The sequence below is a fragment of the Penaeus japonicus genome, unplaced genomic scaffold, assembly GCF_977035675.1.
Source record: "Penaeus japonicus unplaced genomic scaffold, GWHDUDI00000001_assembly GWHDUDI00000026, whole genome shotgun sequence".
NCBI lineage: Eukaryota > Metazoa > Arthropoda > Malacostraca > Decapoda > Penaeidae > Penaeus > Penaeus japonicus.
The window spans coordinates 24553850-24563849 of NW_028234428.1; the positions used below are offsets into that span (position 1 = coordinate 24553850).

Sequence of the window (10000 nt, forward strand, 5' to 3'; positions counted from 1 at the left end):
TCGCTCGACGCGGGAGGGGAGCGTATGTCGTCACCTCGCTTACATGGGAAGATAAGAAAAAAGAAGAGGAGGAGGAAGAAGACCAAATTAAAAAAAAAGTAGAAGGCGAAAATAAAAAGAAGACGAAGAAGAGTCAAGCGAGGAGAAGGCGGAGAAAAGTAAAGGGGGGAGAAGACGAAAAGAAAAAAAAGGAGAAGAAGACGCAAATAAAGATATAGATGAATAAGACCGAACAGATGAAGATGAAGGACGAGAAGAGACATTTAGCCCCGCACGGAGGATCAGTTTTATTGCTTGTTAATGCTTGATTTGCTTTCTTGACCTTCGTCTTCCCGGCGATGGCGGCGTTGATAGCCTCCTCAAAGAACCTCGGCCATTGACATCGGCTTTTAACAGTTGCTTCTGTTGTTGGCGCGGCCGGTGGTCATGGTGGTGATAGCAGTGGTAGCTGTGGTAACGTTGGTGGTTGTGCGGTGGTGGTTATGGTAGCAATAGTGGTGGTAGCGGTGTTGTGTTGATGACAGTGGTTGTCGGTAGCCGCGGCAGTATCAAAAAGTGATGATGGGAATGGCGGTTTCGTGGTAGTGGTGGTGGTAGCCGTAGTGGTGGCTGTAAAAAGGATGGTGTTGGGAGTTATGGTGCGGGTGGCGCTGGTGGTGTTTTTGTGGTGCTGATAAATGTCTTTGTTGTTGTTAGAGGGATACTCTTGTTGTTCGAAGGATGAATATCGGTTGTCTGTTATTGCTAAGGCATCATCATCACCTTTGATTAATGTATTTTGTTTAGTTTTGCCTGTCTTTGTTTTGTGACCTTCGATGGCACAATGAATAGCATAATGAAGATCTTAACCGGAATTCTTTCTTTCTGCAGGTACGTCCACTGAGGGAAAGTGCAACAGGGCAACAGTGCAACAAGTACAGTAGGGTGAGTCTTGTGTCCCTGGTGAATATACAGTGAGTGCTGATGATGCGTCACTACTGACGTGTCATCTCTCCCTCTCTCTCTCTCTCTCTCTCTCTCTCTCTCTCTCTCTCTCATTCTCGCCCACACACATGCACACACACACACACACACACACACACACACACACACACACACACACACACACACACACACACACACACACACACACACACACACACACACACACATACACACACACATACACACACATACACACACACATACACACTTCCAAACTGTCAAGACCTACATATTCCTGTGTATTCCACTATCAGGGCATCCATTTGTCAATCTCCTTTTCCTTCCGATGTCCCTCGCGAGATCCTGCGTCTCCCACCCCGTGATCATCCCGAGACTCCTCCTAAGACTACTTGGATCTTCCCGCTGACGTCGAACCTTCTAGAATTTTTTTTCCCCTCCCCCCCTCGCCTGGCCGTTACCCACCACCTCCATTCCATTTGTTCCCTTCTTTCTCTGTTCTCTCTCCTCTCCTCACATTTCCTCTCCTCCCCCCCCCTCCCTCTCTCTCTCTCCCCCCCTCCTCTCTCTCTCTCTCTCTCTCTCTCTCTCTCTCTCTCTCTCTCTCTCTCTCTCTCTCTCTCTCTCTCTCTCTCTCTCTCTCTCTCTCTCTTTCTCTCTCATCCCTTTGTATCCCCTATTAATTCGTGGTCCTTCATTCTTCTTGCTCTGTTTTTACGCCTTTGCTCTCTTCTCGCCTCCTGATTGTATTTCATCTCTCATCTCCTCCTGCTCCTCCTCCTCTACCTCATCTACCTCCACTACCTCCACTACCTCCACCTTCTCCTCCTCCTCCACCTCCTCTTCCTCTCACCTCCTCCTCCTCTCATCCTCATCCTCATCCTCATCCTCATCTCATCTCCTCCCTCCTCCTCTCTCCTCCTCTCGTCCTCTATCTCCCACCTCCTCCTACCGCCTCTATCTTCTCCTCCTCTTATAATTTTTCCTTTCCCTTTTCTCGTTATTTTCCCCTCTCCTCTCCTGAAGTCTTCATTCTCATGTTCCTCTCATTTCTTCCATCTCTTCTTGCTCTTGTTTATCGTCCTTCTCGTTTTGCTTCCTTTTTGTTTCCTCCGTGGTTCTATTTTTAACTCTCTTTTTTCAATATCCCTTACCGTAGTGGGTTGTTCCTCTGATCCACGATGGCATTTACAAACTCCATATCATTCTGCTTGAGAGGTTTATGTATGTTTTCTCTCACTTTCTCTCACTCCCATTTCCTGTCTATCTATCCGTTTGTGTTTATCTCTTCATAGGTCCATCCTTTCTTCTTCCCTTCCTCCCTGTCTTCATCTCTCATTCTCTCTTTCTATTTCTCTTTCTCTCACTCTCTCCTCCTCCTCCTCCTCCTCCTCCTCCTCCTCCTCCCCCTCCTCCCCTTCCTCCTCCCCCCTCCTCCCCTTCCTCCTCCCCCTCCCCCTCTCCCTCCTCCCCTTCCTCCTCCCCAATCCCCTCCCCCTCCTCCCCCTAAAGGAATAAATCCCCTCTCTCTCTCTCTCTCTCTCCCTCTCCCTCTCCCTCTCCCTCTCCCTCTCCCTCTCCCTCTCCCTCTCCCTCCCTCCCCTGCTCCTCCTTCCCCTAGAGGAATAAATCCGATGAAATATGTGAGTGAGAGGCGAAGGGAACCGCGTGTGACGGCCAGGATTTTCACACAAAGGATGACGAGGAGGAGGTCTGCTGAGTGGACAAGTGCGCAGCGAGGAAGATTAGGGGAAGGTAGGAAGATTGGAGGAGGTGGGGAAGGTGATGGGGGAAGAGGTGCTTCAGAGGGAGGAAGAGGAGGAGGGTGGTGAGAGGGAGGAGGAAGAGGAGGAAGGTGGTGAGAGGGAGGAGGACGAGGAGAGAGAGAGAGGGGGAGAGAGAGAGAGAGATTCACTCCCCTCATAGCTCGCGCATTCCCCTCGACCCCATGCGGAGGCATTACATTATGACCCCTCTTTTCCCTCATTCGCTTCCTCTCTCTCTCTCTCTCTCTCTCTCTCTCTCTCTCTCTCTCTCTCTCTCTCTCTCTCTCTCTCTCTCTCTCTCTCTCTCTCTCTCTCTCTCTCTCTCTTCTCCCCCCCTCTCTCTATCTCTCTCTCTCTCTCTCTATCTCTCTCTCTCTCTCTCTCTCTCTCTCTCTCTCTCTCTCTCTCTCTCTCTCTCTCTCTCTCTCTCTCTCTCTCTCTCTCTCTCTCTCTCTCTCTCTCTCTCTCTCTCTCCCTCCCTCCCTCCCTCCCTCCCTCCCTCCCTCCCTCTTTCTTCCTCTCCCCCTCCCTCTCCCTCTCCCTCTCCCTCGCCCTCTCGTTTTCCCTCCTCTCTCTCATTCTCTCTCCCTCTCTCTCACCCTCTCTTACTCTCTCCCTCCCTCTTTCCCTCATTGACTCTCCCTCCCCTCCTCCTTCACTGCCATCCTCCCCTCCCCTCCCCTCCCCTACCTCATCGTCTACAGGATATAGGTGGGGGGGGAGAAAGAGGTAGAAGGGGAGGCGAGAGAAAAGGAAGTCAATAAGAGAGGCGAAGACACTCAGATGAGGAATTCGATCGCTCAGAACGACAGGACTACGGTTGTTGTAAGGCGCGGGGGAGTTGTCTTCTTGCTGCTGCTGCTTCTTTTTCTCCTTCTTCTTCTTCTTCTTCATTTGTGTCTCCTTTTATATAATCTGTCTCCCTTACTTATGCATTCATCCCCCGTTCACTCCCTTTTCTCTCTCTCTCTCTCTCTCTCTCTCTCTCTCTCTCTCTCTCTCTCTCTCTCTCTCTCTCTCTCTCTCTCTCTCTCTCTCTCTCTCTCTTTTCCTCGTCTCTCCTCCCTTGCGCTCTCTGTCTCTGTGTGAGTTTCTTGTATCGTGAAGGCAAAATAACACTCGGTGATTGATGAAGACAGAAGAAAAACGCTGGTGAACAACAAGGAACATAGTCATAGGAGGATTGAACAGCAATAATCATGGGGGGGGGGGGATTGGGAAAAAGGAGGAAGGGGGGGAGTTGCACGGATGGTGGGGAGTTGGGGTGGGGTAGGAAGGAGAATAAACAACGAGGAACAAAGCGAGAAATAGAGCTGAAAAAAAGAAGAAGAGGGAGGCGGGAGGAGAGAGAAGGCAGAGAACAAACCTAGGAATATAGGAAGAGGAAGAAGGTGGAAGATATGCGGAGTGTGAATTCAAGGAAGGGGGTTGGGGTCAGGGGGCAGGGAATAAAGGGAGGGCAAGAGAGGATGGTAAGCGAAGGAGGGGTGAGATGGAAAGGGGGGGGGGGGCTTGGAGGATCTAGGGATTGTAGCAGCGGTTGGGGAGAGTTTTATGTGTAAGATAAAGGTAGATAAAGAGGGAATTGGACGGAAGGGGGAGAGATGTAGGGTTAAGGAAAGAAAAAGAGACAAATGTGATAAATCAGAAAATTGGAGAATAAAAGAAAGAGAAAAAGTAAGAGTGATACACACAAGATAGATAACTGAAGGGGTGGAAAGTAAATAAAGTGATAGGCAGACAGAGGGAGAAAAAAAAAGAACTTAGTTGAGGCAAAATAGATATGGATGAAGTTGGCGTAAAGAACACGTGAAAACTGGAGAATTAGAAAGAAGAGAAAAAGACAATGACTGGAATATATTTGCACATGGAAAATTTAGCCCATCCCCACCCGCCCGTCCAACCACCCTCCCAAGCGCCCGCCCGTTGCCTAAATTGTGAACGTTTGGAAATAAAAACCAACAACAACAAAGAAACAAAAACGGCCAATATGTACGTTCGACAGATCTAATTCAATAAAGATGCCTTCCAGGGGGATGAAAATGAGGGATGCTGAAGGCGCGGAGATCCGACGGAGATTTGTGGAAAGAGAGGGCGCCGGTCGGGGGAGGTAGGGGGAGGGTAGGGATGGGTTACCCTTGGGTTGGAGAAAGGGGGCTTAAGGGGCCGAGAAGATGCTAACGGGATCATCATCTCCGAAGGGGGTAGGAAGATGCCGTCTTGAAAGGAGGGGAGGTTGGGGTTTTTGCGACGGTGAATTGGCGGCTCTTCTTTCTTTTGTTTGTGTTTGTGCTTGAGTGAGTCCTCACAAACATACTTAAGCACTCGCGCGCGCGCGCGCACACACACACACACACACACACACACACACACACACACACACACACACACACACACACACACACACACACACACACACACACACACACACACACACACAAATAAACACAATGCATGTCTGACCGTATATAGACAGGCACCTAGACCCTGCCTAGATAACCACTTTTCGTATTTTCCTGCAAGCTGGAACCCGTTGCCATGCGTGTGCAGCATTAGCGACGGCAACAGTATAGTGATGTTGCAAAATTTTTAACCAGCTTTTCTTGTAAATTCTTTTAATTGATCAATTTATTTGATTCCTTCTCATTGACCAGAATGCATCATTAAACGCCGGTTTCCAAGGGCAACGTCCCTCTAGACCTCGGCTTTGACGAAGACGGGGCTCGTGACGTAAGCGAGTGACGTGACGTGACGAGACGAGACGTCACGGCCAGATAATGAGCAGTGCAATCTCGGGTTGGGTAAAGAGAGGGGGTGGGGGTTGGGGAGGGTAGAGTAGGAGGGGAACGAAGCCCAGCGTAATAGAGTAACGCGATACATCCTATCCTGCAAGCGGACCTGAGCGCGCATGTGTTCTCGAGGGGGGAGAAGGAGAGAGAGAGAAGGAGAGAGAGAGAAGGAGAGAGAGAGAGAGAGAGAGAGAGAGAGAGAGAGAGAGAGAGAGAGAGAGAGAGAGAGAGAGAGAGAGAGAGAAGGAGAGAGAGAGAGAGAGAGAGAGAGAGAGAGAGAGAGAGAGAGAGAGAGAGAGAGTGTGAGTGAAGAGGGAGTTCGTACGTGTGTATATCGTCTGTGTTTATGCGTGTTTGTACTTACATGGCCGCTTGTGCGCCGACATCAACAAACATAAAACGACACACATTCGCTCGCACGCAGTCCGACTCTCCGTTTGATGCCAGGTTGTCTTTACAGTGCCCGGTTGTGTGTATTTGCACAATTGGCCATAGCGAGGGGGAGAGAGCGAGTGGGAATGGGAAAGAGAGGGGGTTGAGGTCAGAATGCTCGATAGATACAAGGTTAGTTAAGGGGGTTGGGTGGGGGATGGTGGGGGTGGGGGATTAGCTGTTTACGTCATTATACGGGCGAGGGAGAGGGGGAGCGCGTGTTGGGGGAGAGGGAATGAGGAAGGGGCAGGGGTTAAATAGGCACCTTTAATGGCCCTTTGTCTTCGTCTTCTGTAGCTTGATCTGACCTGGGGGAAGGGGGAGGGTCGTGTGTTCGGACGGGGATAAGGCTCATGGCAGCGTAACTGCCATGAGGAGAAAAAAGGTCACGAAGAAGATAAGGCCCATGACCGTGTTATTGTCATGAGGGGAAAAAAGCTCACGAAGAGGGTAAGGCTCATGATAGTGTTACTGCCATGTGGGAATGGGGGGGGGGGCGTCATGAGGAGGATAAGGCTCATGACCGCGGCAGTGTCATGAGTGGATCTTTTTTCGGTTCGTTTCCATCTGTTTGGGGAGGCGAGCGATGGTTTTGAGGCTGTTGAATGAGAGGCAACGGGATCTGCTCTCGCCTTGCTCCTCCAGAGGGGGAGGAAGGAGGGGATGAAGGAGGCGGAAGGAGAGGGTAGAGAGAGAGAGAAAGGAAGGAGGGAGTGAAGGAGGCGGGGGAAGGGAATGGGTAGGACGAGGGAAGATTTTGATTTGATTTGGAAAGTTTGCTTACAAAGTGATTTAGAGACAGATAGACACGCTGACAGACATACAGATAGACACAGAGAGACAGAGAAAGCGCTAAAGGGAAGAAAGAAAAGAATGGATGAGAGAGAGAGAGGAGGACGTCAGGCTATCTCCCCTCCCCCCCCTCCACCCTTCATCGACAACAGATGGCTCCCATTTACCCAACAGAGGGATTTTCGACAGAGCAAATCATCCACTTGGAAAGGGGTCTGTGACGAGAGACGGATGGATGGGGGAGGGGGTAAGGGGGGTGTCAGGTCAGAGGAGAACCGAGAGGAGATTGTCAGATGGATGAATGTCGCGAGATTGATGTAGACAGAGATGGTGTCGAAGTGTGATTGTGTGTGTCATTGCGTTTGTGTGTGTGTGTATGTGTGCGTGCATGCGTTCGTGTTTGTTTGTTTGTGTAGCTTGTGCCTGTATGATTGTGTATAATTGATTTTGTGTGTACGTATGTTGTCTTACTTTCCAACATGTGCGACTGAGTGTGCGTGCGTGCGTATGTCTGGGCAAAGAGGGTAGATTTCATTTCGAAGAAGCGAAACGAAATCGGAAGCGAAAGAAAAAAAGGACGGAAATAATCACTTACACATGTTTGTCTTTAAGTGCACATCGGCTATATAAAACGAGGGATGGGGAGGGAGGGAGGGTGAAAGGGTGAGAGGGAGAGGGAGAGGGAGGAGGAGTGAGAGAGGGAGGAGGAGTGAGAGAGGGAGGAGGAGTGAGAGAGGGAGGAGGAGTGAGAGAGGGAGGAGGAGTGAGAGAGGGAGGAGGAGTGAGAGAGGGAGGAGGAGTGAGAGAGGGAGTAGGAGTGAGAGAGGGAGAAGGAGAGAGAGAGGGAGGAGGAGAGAGAGAGAGAGAGAGAGAAGAGGAAAGGCCAGAAAATCTCCCAGGATGAAATGTTTGGTCAAATAACAACCGGTTTCCTTCCGAGAACTTTTCGGAACACCGCGCTCCTTATGATCTCGCGTTTCGCTCGCTCGCGTTGACACAGGGGAGAGCGCGCGGAACAGAGTTGTCTTGTGGGTCGAGCGGGAACTAGCTGACGCCCGGCTATTTGCGGGCGGCGGGAAAGAAAGCGGCGCGGAGGATTGTTTTCGGTGCTTTTGCGGGGCCCCGATTCCGCTCGCCGGTGGGCCGAGTTTTGCCTTGGGTGCCGCGGTGGTGTGGAGGGGTAAGGTTTAGGGATGTCTAGACTTGAAGACACACACACACACACACACACACACACACACACACACACACACACACACACACACACACATACATTTTCGTTAGTGTCTTTGTGTGTCTTTCTCTTTGGCTGTCTGTCTTATTTGCCTATCTTTATTATATATTTCCCCATATGTTCTTCTAAAACTCCCACTCCCCCCCCCCCCTACCAACACACACCCCGGCCGCCAGGCAGTATTCTCGCAAGGAATGGCAAATCTACTTTTTTCACCATTACGTCCCATATTTCCGTCACCGAACTTCATTTCCCCTTATCGCATTTCATAATCCTTATCCGAAACGTGGAAGAATGAGGGGACAGACGGAAGGGAAGGCATGACATAGAAGAGGGGAGCTGGGGTTGGGGGGGGGGCGAGGAGAAAGGCAGTAATTGCATTTAAACGAATGACAAGAAAATTGGAATCGAGGGTAAATGGCTTTCGGGACGGGGGAGGAGAGGAGAGAGGGGGGAGGGGGGTTGGGGGGTTGGGGATGAGGGTTCCTTGGAAATGAGGGGCAAGAAGGGAAGGCGGCGAGGGGAAGATATTCGTGGAAATAATTCTCGAAGGAAGGGGAAAGGGGGGGTAGAGGAGGAGGAGGGGAAGGGGAAGGGGAATGGGGAATGGGGAAGAGAGAGAGGAGAAGGAGGGTGAGTAGGAGGTGAAGTAGGGGTCGAGGGGGAAGAGAAGAAGAACAAGAACAAGAAAAGGAGAAAGAAAAGAAGGGAAGAGGGGGGAGAAGAACAAGAACCAGAACAAGAGAAGGAGAAAGAAAAGGAAGTGAGAGGGAGAGGAGGAAGAGGAACAGGAAGAGGAAGAGGAGGAGGAGAAGAAGAAAGAAAAGGAGAAGAAAATTATAGTACTGTAATATAGTTTAGAAAGGAAGGGGGAAAGGAAAACAAAGATGATCAAAGAAAAAAAGAAGTAGAAGTGTAGGATTGTCAACTATTTTGAACTTGCGAAAGAAAGGGAGAGGGAAATGAAGAAGGTGATGATGACAAAGGAGAAGATGAAGAAATTTAGGGTTGCAGTGTAGTTTATAAGTGAGACTTAAGGCGCTGTCACACTAGCACTTTTCCGTCAATTTTCTGGAAAATTGTCAATTTTTGAGCGAATTGGCATCTTTTTAGTCAGACGATATTCCGAGTTTCCGCGTGAAACATTCCCGTCGTCCTATTGGCCAAGCATAATCAAATCAAGAACTATATTTTTAAATGTTCGTATTTGTTTTAAATCATTAATATTTAATTTACTTTTCATATTTATAGCTTAAAATTGACAAAGAGGAATATGTAAATCTAAATTTTTCATTAGATAAAATTTGTTTTAAGTGCTGGACTTCATTGTTTACATCCGTCAGCCGCAGAGCGCGCTATTTTTTTTGAAAAACAATGGACTGTGAATGGATACAGGCCCTTCAGAAGAATACTTGAATTAGAATATTTTATTGCTTTTTCTTGTTCTAAAGTCTAGCATAACGCGCACTATCGCTTGTTCCATTGTTTACAAATGCGATGCGAGGGCTCCTAGTGTGATTAGGGGAGTAAATATAATGATGGGGTTGGAGGAGGAGGAGGAGGAGGAGGAAGAAGAAGAAAGATAATAATAATAATGATAATAATAATGACAGTAATAATAATAATAATAATAATAATAATAATAATAATAATGACAGTAATAATAATAATAATAATAATAATAATAAGACGAAGAACAAGAACTAGAAGAGAAAGAGAAGAATGAGAAAACAAGACCCAAAAAGGGAGACAAAGTGAGCGAGCGAGGGGAAAGGGAAGGGGAGGGGGGAGGGGAGGGGGTATCGTGCAGCCCCGACAAGAGTCCCGGACTTGTATGAGTAGCGCGTTGACTGTGAGTGTCGGAGGTGAAGGCCGACTTGGCTCTGTCGGACGCCCCGGGGAGAGATGAAGGGGGAGGGGCAGGGGGAGGGAGTGTTTGACGACAGGGGAGGGAAAGGGAAGAGAAGGGAAAGGAAGAGAAGGGAAAGGAAGGGAAGGGAAGGGAAGGGAAAGGAAAGGAAAGGAAAGGAAAGGAAAGGAAAGGA

The 10000-nt window shown here is 49.1% G+C and overlaps 1 protein-coding gene across 5 annotated transcripts in view; it reads left to right on the forward strand.

Moving 5' to 3' along the window:
• The window catches only part of LOC122251965 (uncharacterized), a 224067-nt gene that overhangs the window by 51480 nt on the left and 162587 nt on the right, over positions 1-10000 (forward strand). The window contains exon 3 of one of the 5 annotated variants that reach the window (XR_006223124.2): positions 871-885. The exons of the other annotated variants lie outside the window; for them this stretch is intronic. The gene's annotated coding sequence lies outside the window, so the exon portion shown is untranslated. Of the gene's footprint in view, positions 1-870; positions 886-10000 lie in introns of those variants that run through there. 5 annotated transcript variants of the gene reach the window in all.